Source organism: Papio anubis, chromosome 2 (assembly GCF_008728515.1).
Source record: "Papio anubis isolate 15944 chromosome 2, Panubis1.0, whole genome shotgun sequence".
In the NCBI taxonomy this organism is placed as follows: Eukaryota; Metazoa; Chordata; class Mammalia; order Primates; family Cercopithecidae; genus Papio; species Papio anubis.
In genome coordinates, this window is record NC_044977.1 from 156,093,433 (window position 1) to 156,105,579 (window position 12,147).

At 46.3% G+C, this 12,147-nt stretch overlaps 1 long non-coding RNA gene across 1 annotated transcript in view; it reads left to right on the forward strand.

Moving 5' to 3' along the window:
- Positions 1 to 3,697: 3,697 nt before the first annotated feature.
- Positions 3,698 to 12,147, forward strand: part of LOC116273833 — a 31,829-nt gene continuing 23,379 nt past the window's right edge. Inside the window, exon 1 of the long non-coding RNA XR_004182283.1 lies at positions 3,698 to 5,152. This is a non-coding gene — a long non-coding RNA (uncharacterized LOC116273833). The remainder of the gene's footprint in view (positions 5,153 to 12,147) is intronic.

Consider the following 12,147-nt stretch of genomic DNA (forward strand, 5'->3'; position numbering starts at 1 on the left):
ATCCAGTATCTATTTATCCAATTTCCTTCTGAGGAGCTACTACTGCCAACTCCACTCTATCTATACGCACTTGAGGGAGTTGAGCCAACTCTCAGCTCTGAAAACTCAAGTTTTGACTCATCCTGGGCACTGAAAGCATCATATTCTCTGGCCACAGCCATTGGTTCAGGATTGAGCATGTGATCCAGTCAGAGATGATAAGGCACTAGAATGCATCTTTTGGGACCATGGGGTAGGGGTATGCTCTTGCTAGTTATTTCAGGCAGAAAGGATGAAGGAAGCCTGAAGCTGTAGAGGCAATTTTATGAACCCCCAAGGTGAAGGTTCCAAAGCCACTGTGGAAGGCAAAAGTGAGTGATGGAAAGAAACCAGGGTCTCACAACATTGTGTGAGTCTGTGAACCAAGCCATTCCTGAAGCTAGACCTTCCCCTGGATTTTTCTGTTTGGGGAATGTGAACCCTTCTGAGCCCTGATTTCCTCATGTATAAAATAGCAGTGCTATTTTAGGTTGTTGTGAGGATTGGATGCAAAAATCTAGCACATAGTACATGCTGCATAGTGGATATTCAATAAATAGTGGTCTCTGCTCACTCCTCTCCTACCTTGCCAGCTGATGGGGGCTTTAAACACGTCATGATTTCATGGGTGTAGACAGGCAAAATGCCATTCCATTCAATTCAATTTAATTAAGCAGACATTCTCTGCACTTGGCCACAAGGTTCTCCCTCACCTCCTCCAGGCTCCCCTGGTACCCTGTTCACATCTCTATTAGTGCTTCTATCACATGATGCCTCATTTTTTTGGTCTGTCTGCCCTGTGGGACTGTGGTGGTGTCAGAGGACAGGGGTGGTGTCCAGAATTTCTTGAGTGTGGCAGAGACTGCACTGGGCATATACAAAAGTCATTGCATTTTACTCTCACAATGACTTAGGGGTGCTTTAGTTTGAGCTGAGGAGTGCTTGAGCTTTTAAGCCTGAGCTTATACATTTTCCCGGTGTAATGGTCAGATTTTTTTTTTGTACAAGTGCCAGAAATGTTATCAACTTTCATTAACCAAAGGGAATTTCCTGGATCATGTAACTAAAAAGTTTACAGGTGGAGTTTGTTTTAAGCATAGGTAGATTTGCTAGTTTTCCTCCAAATTAGGAATGTGTGTCCCTACCTTTTTCACTCTGTTTTTCCTCTTGGATGGGCAAGAGCCACCAGCAGCTTGGGCTCTCTCCCTGCTCATAATTCCAGCAGAAGAAAAGATCTCCCCCCAATTCCTGCAAAAGTCAGTGTCTGATGCCCACTGGTCGGGGATGGGTCCTAGGCCCAACTCAGCACCAATCACTGTAGCAAGGGGTATGAAACAGTCTGGATATTCCTGGGTCTACTGCCAGCTGGAGTGAAGGGCAGCTCACTCCAAACCTCCTGGGTTGAGGTGTGATAGGATGCTGTTACCATAAGAAGGGGAAAGGATGCTAGAGATGCATAAAGGAGAGATGCTGACTTCTCTGGCCTGGCCTCCCCTTTCCTTTGCCAGCTCAGAGTCTGCCCTTGAACTCCCTGCAGCTGGGTGGGCTATACAGACAGGTACCTACTACCAAAGTACCTATAGCAGCTTCTGGGCCCGTCATTTAGTTCTTCCTGGTGGTGCTTTATCTTCTCAACCTCTCAGGAGCTATTTGAAGGGTGGCGGGGGGGCAGGGGCTTGCATAATAACACCTTGTAGGACATGTAAGTGCTGCATAAAACTCCTCAGCCCCTTACCCTTCTGGAGTCACTTCCCTCGTTAAGAAGTCAGGGGTGGCAAATAGAGCCTCTTGAGGAGAGCAAAGCTTCTGACGAAATAATGTCCCACCCGTCAAGTGGAAGAAGCGGCCTAACCTTATTCAGAGAGTAGGCAAAGTCTCCGTTTGTGTTTCGGGGTAGAAGGGATGGAGAATTCTATGGGTCTTTCTTGGCTGTCCTTGCAGTTTCAACTAATCTTAGTGGCCTGTGGTGGTTCATGAGACTTCTGATGTTATTTGTATGGCCCTCATCAAAGCCCCTTTTCCATGCTCCAGCACCCACTGCTCATTGTCCTGCAGCTCCTGCCTGAGTGATTTGGGCCTGAGTGGGCTGCAGATGTCGGGGAGAACACGGTCCCTCCAACGCTCTCTTGTGTGTTTCCTCGTTTCCTTTCACAGAGGCTTGTGTGAGACCTGTGATCACAGGCAAGCTTTAAACCACAAGCAGTCTGTTTTCGGCTATTCTCTACCCTATCTGGGATTTTATGGAAAATACGTTCCTTAGTGCACAGGCGTTTGGTGAGATGAGCAGCTGCCAACGTCTGAGCTTCGTGATGACAAAAACCATGAATGCCAGGCCCGGGGGCCTTGTTCTCAACACACTCTGAGTCCCTTACAGGATGGCAGACAGGTTGCTAGAGAGCGAGGACAGGGCTTGCACTGGCCCTGCTATTGGCTCACAGGCTGAGTGGGGAAGCAAGAACCCCACATAAGGCTCTCAATGCAGGGTCAAATGCTGTCCCCTCAGTCAGCACAGGCAGGCGCTGACGCTGGAACAGGCCCTTTCTCCCTGACAGTTTACTTTCACTATATTGTTTTTCATTGAAAAATCTTTTCCAGTTATCATTGTAATGCCTTGTAGCATTTGATGCTTTGTTCCCCTTAATCTTCTTTTCCTTTGGTTCTTGGCTTTTATTTTGTCCCTTTTTTTCCTGGTGGCTGAGCTGGGTGACCCTAGGATCTGTCCTTGGACCTAGTGTCTTCATTCTCACCGTTGCTTACATGATTCCTTCTTTGTAACAGTGTCTTGAATTCCAGACTAAACTCTGGGTTTGAACAGCCTATGGGCCGTCTCTGTCCTCAAATGCAGCCATCAGAAACCACACTGTCACTGCTTGCCATGGGCCTGTCCCTGACCCCAGTGCTTATTTTTCAGACCTGGGACCTGGGCACCATAGAGTTCTTCTCTCTCCTCTTCCTTCACTGCTCACTGCCACTCTGGCTTCTGAATTTGACCTCAGAAATTCTGCCCGCATTTGCTTCCTCTTCCTCACCTCTGTTTCTTCACTGTCAGTGTGGCTGCTCTGCTTCAGTCTGTACTTTCCCGAATCCAGGCTGTTGGCTGTTACAAGCCTTCCAACTGGATTGTCAGGCTTCATTCTTCTCCCTCCCAATCCCTCCATCATCTTGCTGCCAGGTTTATTTTCCTAATACACAACTACGAGTGTATATTCCCTCAACATCCCAGTGCCAACAGAGTAAAGCCTAAAACTTCATAGACTGGCATGACAGACACTCAGGAGCCAACGGAATAAACCTCATCTCAATCTGTTCCTCATGCATTCTATGCCCCAGTTCAGGGGTTCTCAAAGTGTGGTACCCAACCAGCAGCACCAGCAGCACCTAGTGATATGGTTCTTCTCTGTGTCCCCACCCAAATCTCATGCTGAAATGCAATCCCCATGTGTTGAAGGAGGGGCCTGGTGGGAGGTGATTGGATTATAGGGGTGGTTTCTAATGGTTTAGCACCATCCCCCTAGTGCTGTCTCATAATGGAATTCTCATGAGATCTGATTGTTTAAAAGTGTAATGCTTCTCCTTTTGCTCTCTCCCTCTCTCTCTCTCTCCTGCTTTCATTGTGAAGAAGGTGCCTGCTTCCCCTTTGCCTTCTGCCACGATTGTAAGTTTCCTGAGGCCTTCCAGCCATGCTTTCTGTTAAGCCTGTGAAACTGTGAGTAAATTAAAACTTTTTTCTTCACAAATTACCCAGTATCAGGTAGTTCTTTATAGGAGTGTGAAAACGGACTGAAACACCATTATAGGAGTGTGCAAACGGACTGAAACGGGCTGCAACACCTGAAAACGGACTGAAACACCCGAAAACTTGTTGGACAGGTATATTCTTGGTCCCTACCCCACAACTACTGAGTCAGAAACTCTGGGGATGGGGCCCAAAGGTCTGTGTTTTAATAAGCCTTCCAGGCAATTCTGATGTGGCTTAAGTTTGAGACCTGCTGCTCTAGCACAGAGGTCTTCAAACCTGGCCACACTGAGAAACTTAAAAATCATTAATGCCCACGTTCCATCTAAGACCAATTGATTTAGAATCTCTCAGAATGGATCCTGGGTACCCACATTTTTTCAAAGCTCTCAGGTGATTTTGTTCGACAGTAAAGATGACGAACCTTTCCTGAAGCCCAACCCAGCAGCTGGAGGTTCCCAGGACACATCCTGTGGGTAGGATTCCTCCTTGTCTTCACTCCCCACTCACCCTTGGCTCTACCTTCCATCCAACCAGTCCAAATCTTAACCCTCTTTCAAGGCCCAGCCTAAGTGTCACCTCCTCCATTCATTTCCCTGGATGAGAAGTGATTATTTGCTTTGTGCTTTCAGAAAACAAATGTGTAAATGCTCTGTAAATTCCCAAATAATAGTTAATATAATCATAACACATTAATCTTTTGAACCCTACACTAGTCATAACTGGCATGTATGAATGCTGACTCTGTGCTTGGCACTGTTTAATTGCTTCAAATGGATAAACCTATTTAGTCCTCCTGAAAAACTACAGAAGAAGAAACTAAGTTGAAGCTCAGAAAGGCTAATTAACCTGCCCAAGGTCACATAGCTAGTAAGTGGCAAAGCTAGGATTTGAACCCTGGCCATCTTGGCTCTAGAATTTATATTTTAACCTTTAAGCTCTAACACCTCAATATATACTATTGTATGTCACAATAATAGCTATGTGAGTATCTCAAATATGTATACAATGGCACTTCCTGGTTTACAAAGCAGTTGTAGTATCTCTTTTTTTCCTCAAGAGCTTTGTGAGGTAAGAGCTATTATTGCAAACCCATGTTTTGGAGAGGAGGATGAGTCTTAGAGTTGTTCAGTCACTTGCCCAGGGCACAAACCAGTAGGAGTTGGACCTGGGGTTTAGCCCAGGTGGTTGGTTTCAAATCCAGGTGTGCTTGGCTGGGCAGCCTCTGAAGTCTCCGTGAGCCCTCACCCTGGACCTTTTCTACTTGGGCCTGTGCGTCTACTCTCTGCAGCTGGGCTGAGCTCAGCTGGGCTGAGCAGTGGAGGAGAGTGGTGGGGACTCAGTCTATGGATGAACAAAGCTGCAGACAGCTTGGACCTGCAGGGAAGATGGCAGAGGGTGAGTCTCCATTCAGAGCCAGTCCTAGCTGGGTCATCTGAGGGGCCTAGGGAGGTGCCAGAGGAAGACTGCTAAGTGGTTCATTTGGCAGAGGGGTCCCCAAGAATGGGCAAGAATTCAGGTGGGGAGGAGTGGAGAGTCCAGGCAAGGGCCACTGCCTCGTGGGTCCATGGCAGGTCAAATTGGCCCATGTGTGACTATTAGGGCCCTCTCAGTCCTGTGAGAGCACATGCATCCAGCAGACAGCTCTCCATCCTTACATGCAGACTTTGGTGACAGTGCTGTCTGGTTGGAAAACATTGTGTACCGTTCAATTTCATGGACACATGTACCACAATATGGTGGAGTGTCCCTATCCGTCCCACAGGGCTGTGGTGAGGACTAAAATATGTTAAGACCCGTAAAGTGTTAACACTAATGCTTAGCTCATGGAAACTGCTAAAGAAAATTCACTGTTATTAGGAAAGTAGGGAAGGAAAAAAGAATGGAGGAAAGGAGGACAGGAGTAAAGATAGGAGGAAGGAAGGAGAAAAGGAATCTGCTTGGGGGTACGAAGTAGGCAGGCAAAGAAGGCTACACAAAGGATTCGACATTTGAGCAGTGTTTTGCAGGGTGAACAGGAGTTTTCTGCTGGAGAGGGAGGTGAGGAATGGAACGGTGTTCCAGGTATCAATGTGTAAGTGCTCTGTAAACTTGCAAATGTTTGTTACTATGATCATTAGGTGAGAGCGGAGATAACATCTGTCTCTACTTTATTGTGATGATTCCCTGTGTTAGACTGCAAGCCCCTTGAATGACATCCTGTCTTTTTCATCCCTGGAAGTTTTTTCCAGTACCTTGTGTATAGTAGGTACTCAATAAGTATTTATGGAAGGAATAAATCATTTTCTTTGAAAGGTAACATCTTCAACTATAGGATGTTCTACATATAAAATAGATTCCGTAGATTACTTATCATCATAAACACCGAGTAGGAGCTTAGCTTTTTCCTGGAAAGATGTGAGACTGCCTCATTCATAGTGATGCTGCTTCTTTACTGTTCTCTGTGACCCATTAAATGTCTCTCTCTGCTACTTCAAGCATCACAAATATGACTATGACAAATGCCACTAAGGACGAGGCTAGCCCTCCACTCTGGGGCACAAGCCATGAGCAATTATTTTCCCCTGGTGATGATGACAGGTTGTTAGCAATAAGGTCAGAAAAGATGGGTTTGCATCTAGGATTTACTCAGCACCAGCTTCATTATTTGGTGTCTCTAGGCCCCCATTTCTCCACTTGTAAGTTGAGGGAAGTGTGTCTCCCAGGGTCCAGAGGGCTGTGGCTCTGTGCTACAGTCTTCTGCCTGTCTGGGATCTGTGTGTCTGGATCAGCTCCTTTTACCCCAAGTTACCGCTCCCTTTTAAGTTAAGCTCCTGATAGCAATGTGCTCACTGTAGAAGTCTGGCACTCCAGCCCTGGGACTGGGAAGACTAGCTGGGTTTGAATCTGGGTCCTGCCCGTCAGTGGCTGTGTGGCCTCAAGGAAGTTACTTAACCTCACTGTGCTTCGTTCTCTTCATCTGTATAATGGGAATAATATCAGCACCTGTCTCATAGGGTTTCTGTGGAGCTTAAGTTAGTTATTACAGTGTTTAGAACAGTGCCTTCCATGTGTAAGTGCGAGATAAACCTTTGTGATTTATTCTTTATCAGTCACTTGAGGAAGGAGCTAGTGCTGGGGGAATAGAAAGGCTCCCAGAAAAGCCCCCAACATGGTGGTTGGAGAGAGTCCAATCTGTACTTCATCTTGCCTGATAGTCCTTCGAGATCCTAGAGGCTGTGTTACCTCCATCACCAGAACATGGTTTGCCTAACCAGGTGCTGAAATGGAGAAAGAGTTCCTATCTTGTTGAAGGGGAGGGAGGCGTTTGGAAGAATGAGAAGTGAATTTCTGTTGTAAAGACACAACGATTCAGTAAGTGGAGACATGATGGCATAATATTTCAAAAATGAATGGCTGTTCTCTAGCCTTACTGTGTCCCCTTTCCCATGGCTTTTCTCCAGTAAACCTAGGTTATTCTGAGTTTATTTCTTAATGGGAGAGGTTTCATAATGTAGAGAAAACAAGATCCACTTTTGGTTTCTGGCTTTCAAAGGCATAGTCCTTGGGGGGCCCAGAAAGAGCTCTAGGAGGTAAGAAGTGATTTATAGCAAGCGCCCTCCACCATCAAGGGCAGACTAAGATTCCTCATCCTGGTCTGGGCTGGGGGCTGGAGAGAACATGAAGAGTGTGCAGGTGTGGGAGGCCCCTGTGAAGCCATGAAGGTGTGCTGCTGGGTTCTCCTTTCCGGAAAGAACCTGTCCTTCGGCTGGGAGGAGTGCAGTTGGTTCACAGCCTGTAGATGCAGTGCCTCCAGGATTTGCTGCAGCATTTGGGCCAAACCTACACTTTTTATGGGAAGCTCCAGCCAAGGATGATACTGCAAGGCTGGCATAACTAGGGCCTGGCCATTGTGCCCAATGCAGTGAGTGGTCTTTGCTCTGATGCTCCTTACTGTGTTGGTGGAGACTTTATTAGCTCTTCCTGGCAGACTGACGCTTTCCTGCCCAATCCTCCTTCCTCTCCCTTTATCTTTACACATGCCCTCCCTCCCCATCAATAAACCTCTTATACTCCTAACTTCATTTCAGTGTCTGCTTCCAAAAGGATCAATGGGCCCAGCTGCTGAGAAAGCTGTGGCCCAAAGAGGGAAAAATATGTTTGGGAATCCAGGGCAGAGGGAGCTTTTACCCACACCTGGGAAGAACCCTGCTGAGGCAACTGAATCCCAGAGAGGAAATGGCTCCAGGTATATTATGGCACTTCGGGGCCTAGCTTTATGAGTGTCTCAGCCTCACGTGGTCTAGTATGGAGACAGGTATGACAGTAGCTGAGAGATAGATGGACCTGAAGAGGCCTTATGGTCGGGAATCGGGGCTGACCTGAAGCAACCTGATTGGACAAATGACCAAAGACCAGATGGACATGAGAACACCTTAGCAGATGCCGGCAGGAATACAGGAATATTTCTCTCCAACTCTTTCTATTAACCTAGCACTGTGTAAGAAAACTTCACAACCTTGCTGGGGTAAGGTTGGAATAGACCCATATTAACTAAGATTGTTTCTATCTCCCAGGACTAAATTAGTAATGATGTTCTGTTTTGCAAAAATAAATGAGATTATGAGACTAAATTTCTTGCCCATGTAAGCATGTGGCCTGAGATTTGCACCCAGTCCAGGTAACATCATCTGAAGGGTGAGAGGCTGTACCTGAAGAGCCAGGAAGATCCTCAAGACCAACAACTCCCCTGTCTTTCCCATTTGGGACACATGCTGTCCTTCACACGGCACTCTGCAGGTCCTTCCCAAGCAGCTCCAAATCCCCACAGCTGGCCCAGGAGAGGCCCTGCCCCCTGCTGGGCTGTGAGGCCTGTGGTAGAAATGGCTGCTGCTGGGGTGCTGGTTTATACTGTGGCAGATTGTGAACAGGCACGCCAAAACCAGAGCTGCCAGAGACTCAAGGACACAACAGCAAGAACTGAAGCGATGTGACTGTATTCAGGAATCAGAGGTAGCGGCAGGCAGCCAGGAGCAGAGATGGGAGGGCAGAGTATGGGCTGGATAGGAAGCAGCTTCAGCAGGTCTTGTAGGTTGGCCAGAGGAGAGTGGAGATGAATCAACCATGGGCAGGAAGGATTCGAGGCCGTGGCCAGGCTTTCATTGGCTCTGTCATTTCTCCAACCATAGGCAGAAAACATCTAGTTACAGAAGGGATGGAGGGCTTATGTTCATCTGCTAAACCCTGGACCAGAGCAGCAGATTGGAACCCTTAACTTTTCTATGAAAGAAGATGGGGTCAAAATATGATAGCCGAATACATGAATAATTTGTCTTCCAATTTATCCTTCTTTCTACCATGCAGATAATCTTCTGTTTTTCTCTACTTTCATTGTGTTACACTTTGCTTAAATAATTCTGATGCGGCCAGACATGATGGCTCATACCTATAATCCCAGCACTTTGGGAGGCAGAGGTGGGCAGATGACGAGCTCAGGAGTTCAAGACCAGCCTGGCCAACATGGTGAAACCCAGCCTCTACTAAAAATACAAAAATTAGCTGAGTGTGGTGGTGCATGCCTGTAATCCCAGTTACTCGGGAGGTTGAGGCAGGAGAATTGCTTGAACCTCAGAAGTGGAGGTTGCAGTGAGCTGAGATTATGCCACTGCACTCCAGCCTGGGTGACAAAGCAAGACTCTGTCTCAGAAAAAAAAAAAAATAATGATAGTAATAATAATAATTCTGATGCTTCCTGTTGCTTCAAAGATGAAAGTTCAGGTTTCCTCAGCCTGGTTGGTATTCAAGGATCTCCAGGGTTCCTGCCTCCTTTCCCACCATGACTGTTTTTCAGCCTCCAACTCCTGTTGAAATGATGTATGAGTCAGTTCCCCGTGTGCCCTCCCCATTCCTGACCCTGTGTTCTTGGTCAAGGCATTTCCAACTGCTGCCTTCCTCCATCTCCACCAAAGCAGTTTTTTCTCATCTTGGAGATAAGTTGCAGTTTCATCTCTTCCATGAAGCTCTTTGTGTCCATCTGCCTTCCTATTCTCCTTCTCACCTCATCTCTCCCAGCTCCTGCCTTAAGTGTACAAGAAGAAGCTGCTTCTCTTCCCTGACCCCAAAGGAATACAAAACTGATCATCTTCTACCCTTCATCTCTTCTATAGTTGACTACACCCCCTTGTTTTTTTGCCCAAATTAATTACAATATGTACAGCACCAAACATCAGTCTTTGATCATCAATGAAAAAATTAAATGTTAAATGTCAAATATTTTTAAAAATAAAAATTTTAACCACAGAGATAAAGCCATCTTTAACAGGAATCAGTGTGCATTTGGCCATTTTTCCTGGCTCCATTTGCAAACATTCAGTCCCAAGGGGGGAAAGGAGATTTTCTTTCCATTTATGCTGCACAGCACTGGCCATTTGTAAGATCTGCAAATGTATCTGGATAATCTCATTTTCATAAGCATCGAGATGTTTGTGGCTCTTCGAACACATTCAAGATGAGTGAGGAAGGCAAATGACCACACATTCATGTAAACACAATTTGTATGAGTGGCAAGGCAGAGTTTTTAATGATGTTCTTTTGGATTCACTGGCCAGGGGTGGGCAGGGTGCAGAGCCTGGGGGCTGGGTGGTGCTAGAGATGAAGACTGAGCTCTGATTCTCAGGAGGAGGCAATTGTTCTGGATCTTGTTTTTTTTTCTTTCCTTTGTGCTGGATGTCTTGCCTTAGCTTATGTTTTACAAATGTGGAACCAAGATACAAGGACAAGGGCCTGCAGAGGACCTCTGCTCCTGACAAAGTGACAGCATGCAGAGTCTCCACTCACACAGACGCCCTGTAGCTTCTGGGAAGGAAGCTGCTTGCTGGAGTGGAAAGTGTGTGGAATTTGAAGCTGGACAAATCTGGGTTCGAATACGATTCTGGTTCTCCAGTGGTGTGGTTTGTTTGGGGCAAAGTCACTTCATCTTTTGGAGTACCAGTTCAGTGTCTTTGACTCTAAAGTGAGAATCCAGTGTCTTCCACCAATGGCTAGCACAGCACCCAGCACGTAGTGGAAACTCCATAAAAGACCCAGCCTTTGGCAGCAGAACTGGATCACAACAGAGATTTCTTCTAGAACTGCCAAGTCCAGGCCCAGGTCACACGTGGCATTCAGGCTGCTCATGGAGGGGAAGGCTGACTGGGTGAGAGGAGCTAGGAAACCGTGAGTGTCCATTTAGGCAGGGGGATGTTGGGCTTCTGGCTCTGACAAAACTTTGTTATTTGGAAACTGAAGCTTTCTGCCACTCTGCCAGGACGCGTGCTGGGTTCCTAGATAGAGTTGTCTAGTTCTTTGCCTATTAGTGTGTTGTTTGTCAGCATGGGGCTGAGGTAGCAGAATTCAGCGACAGCTTTCACCTCCCGACTGCCAGGAAAGGCAGCCACTTCACCTGCTCTGCAGCCAGATCCGAGGCAACCTGCTCACGTTTGCCACGAGAGACATTGGAATCCTGACCAGGAATCCACAGGCTGAGACGTTTCCCAGCACTGGTCAGTTAAAGTTAGTTATATTTAATTCAGGTGAAAGGACAAATATTACTATATAGCATACATAATCCACACTCTAAATCTCTAAGTGGTTGCCTTTTTATAGTATAACTTTGATCCAGAAAAATTAAATTTGAAAAATCCATATTTTAAATTCAGAATAATTCCCTTTTTAATTATAAAATTAGAATAGTTCTTATAGGGGAAATGACCCCAAGGCATAATAAAAACACATTAAAAATGTAGTGATCTTGGAGAAATTAATCTAATTAAAGTGAAAGATTTCAGTATTCAATAAAATATCAATAAAATTTTTCAGTGTTGCTGAGGTCAATATGGATTCTGGTGTATCATATTGTTCAGTGAGGGGCCATGTGATAAAAGCACCAATGACTGCCTTCTCTGGCATTGAGCACAGCTTGACTGCCTCACCTTGGTCTCCCCTAGGCCTGGAAAGCAGCTTATGAACTCAGTGTGGTATTCCAGCCATCCCTTGGGGTCTTCTTCCCCTGCTCCCAAACCATTCTAACCTAGATTAAATCCTTTTTTCTGTTTTGAACTCTGGGCTCAATGATCAAAGGCTTATTTTTCTCAGGCTCTTGGTCCTCCAGATTTGGAGTTTGACCCTCCTCTCTCCAGTGAGACTGGGCTCAGTGCTTGGGTTCTTGTTTCCCTGCGCAGTCACCAGAAGTAGCTCCCAACATCTGCACTGCCCTTTAGAACTCAATGCCCACACCAACTCCCAAGGGGCTTCTACACTGAGTACAGAGAAGAAAACTGAAGAGAATAGAAGGTTCTCGTAGGTTGGAAAAATCTCCCTCCATACCTCTGTACTGGGTTCACCTGAGATGACAGGACCTCAGGTCAGCCAGGCTG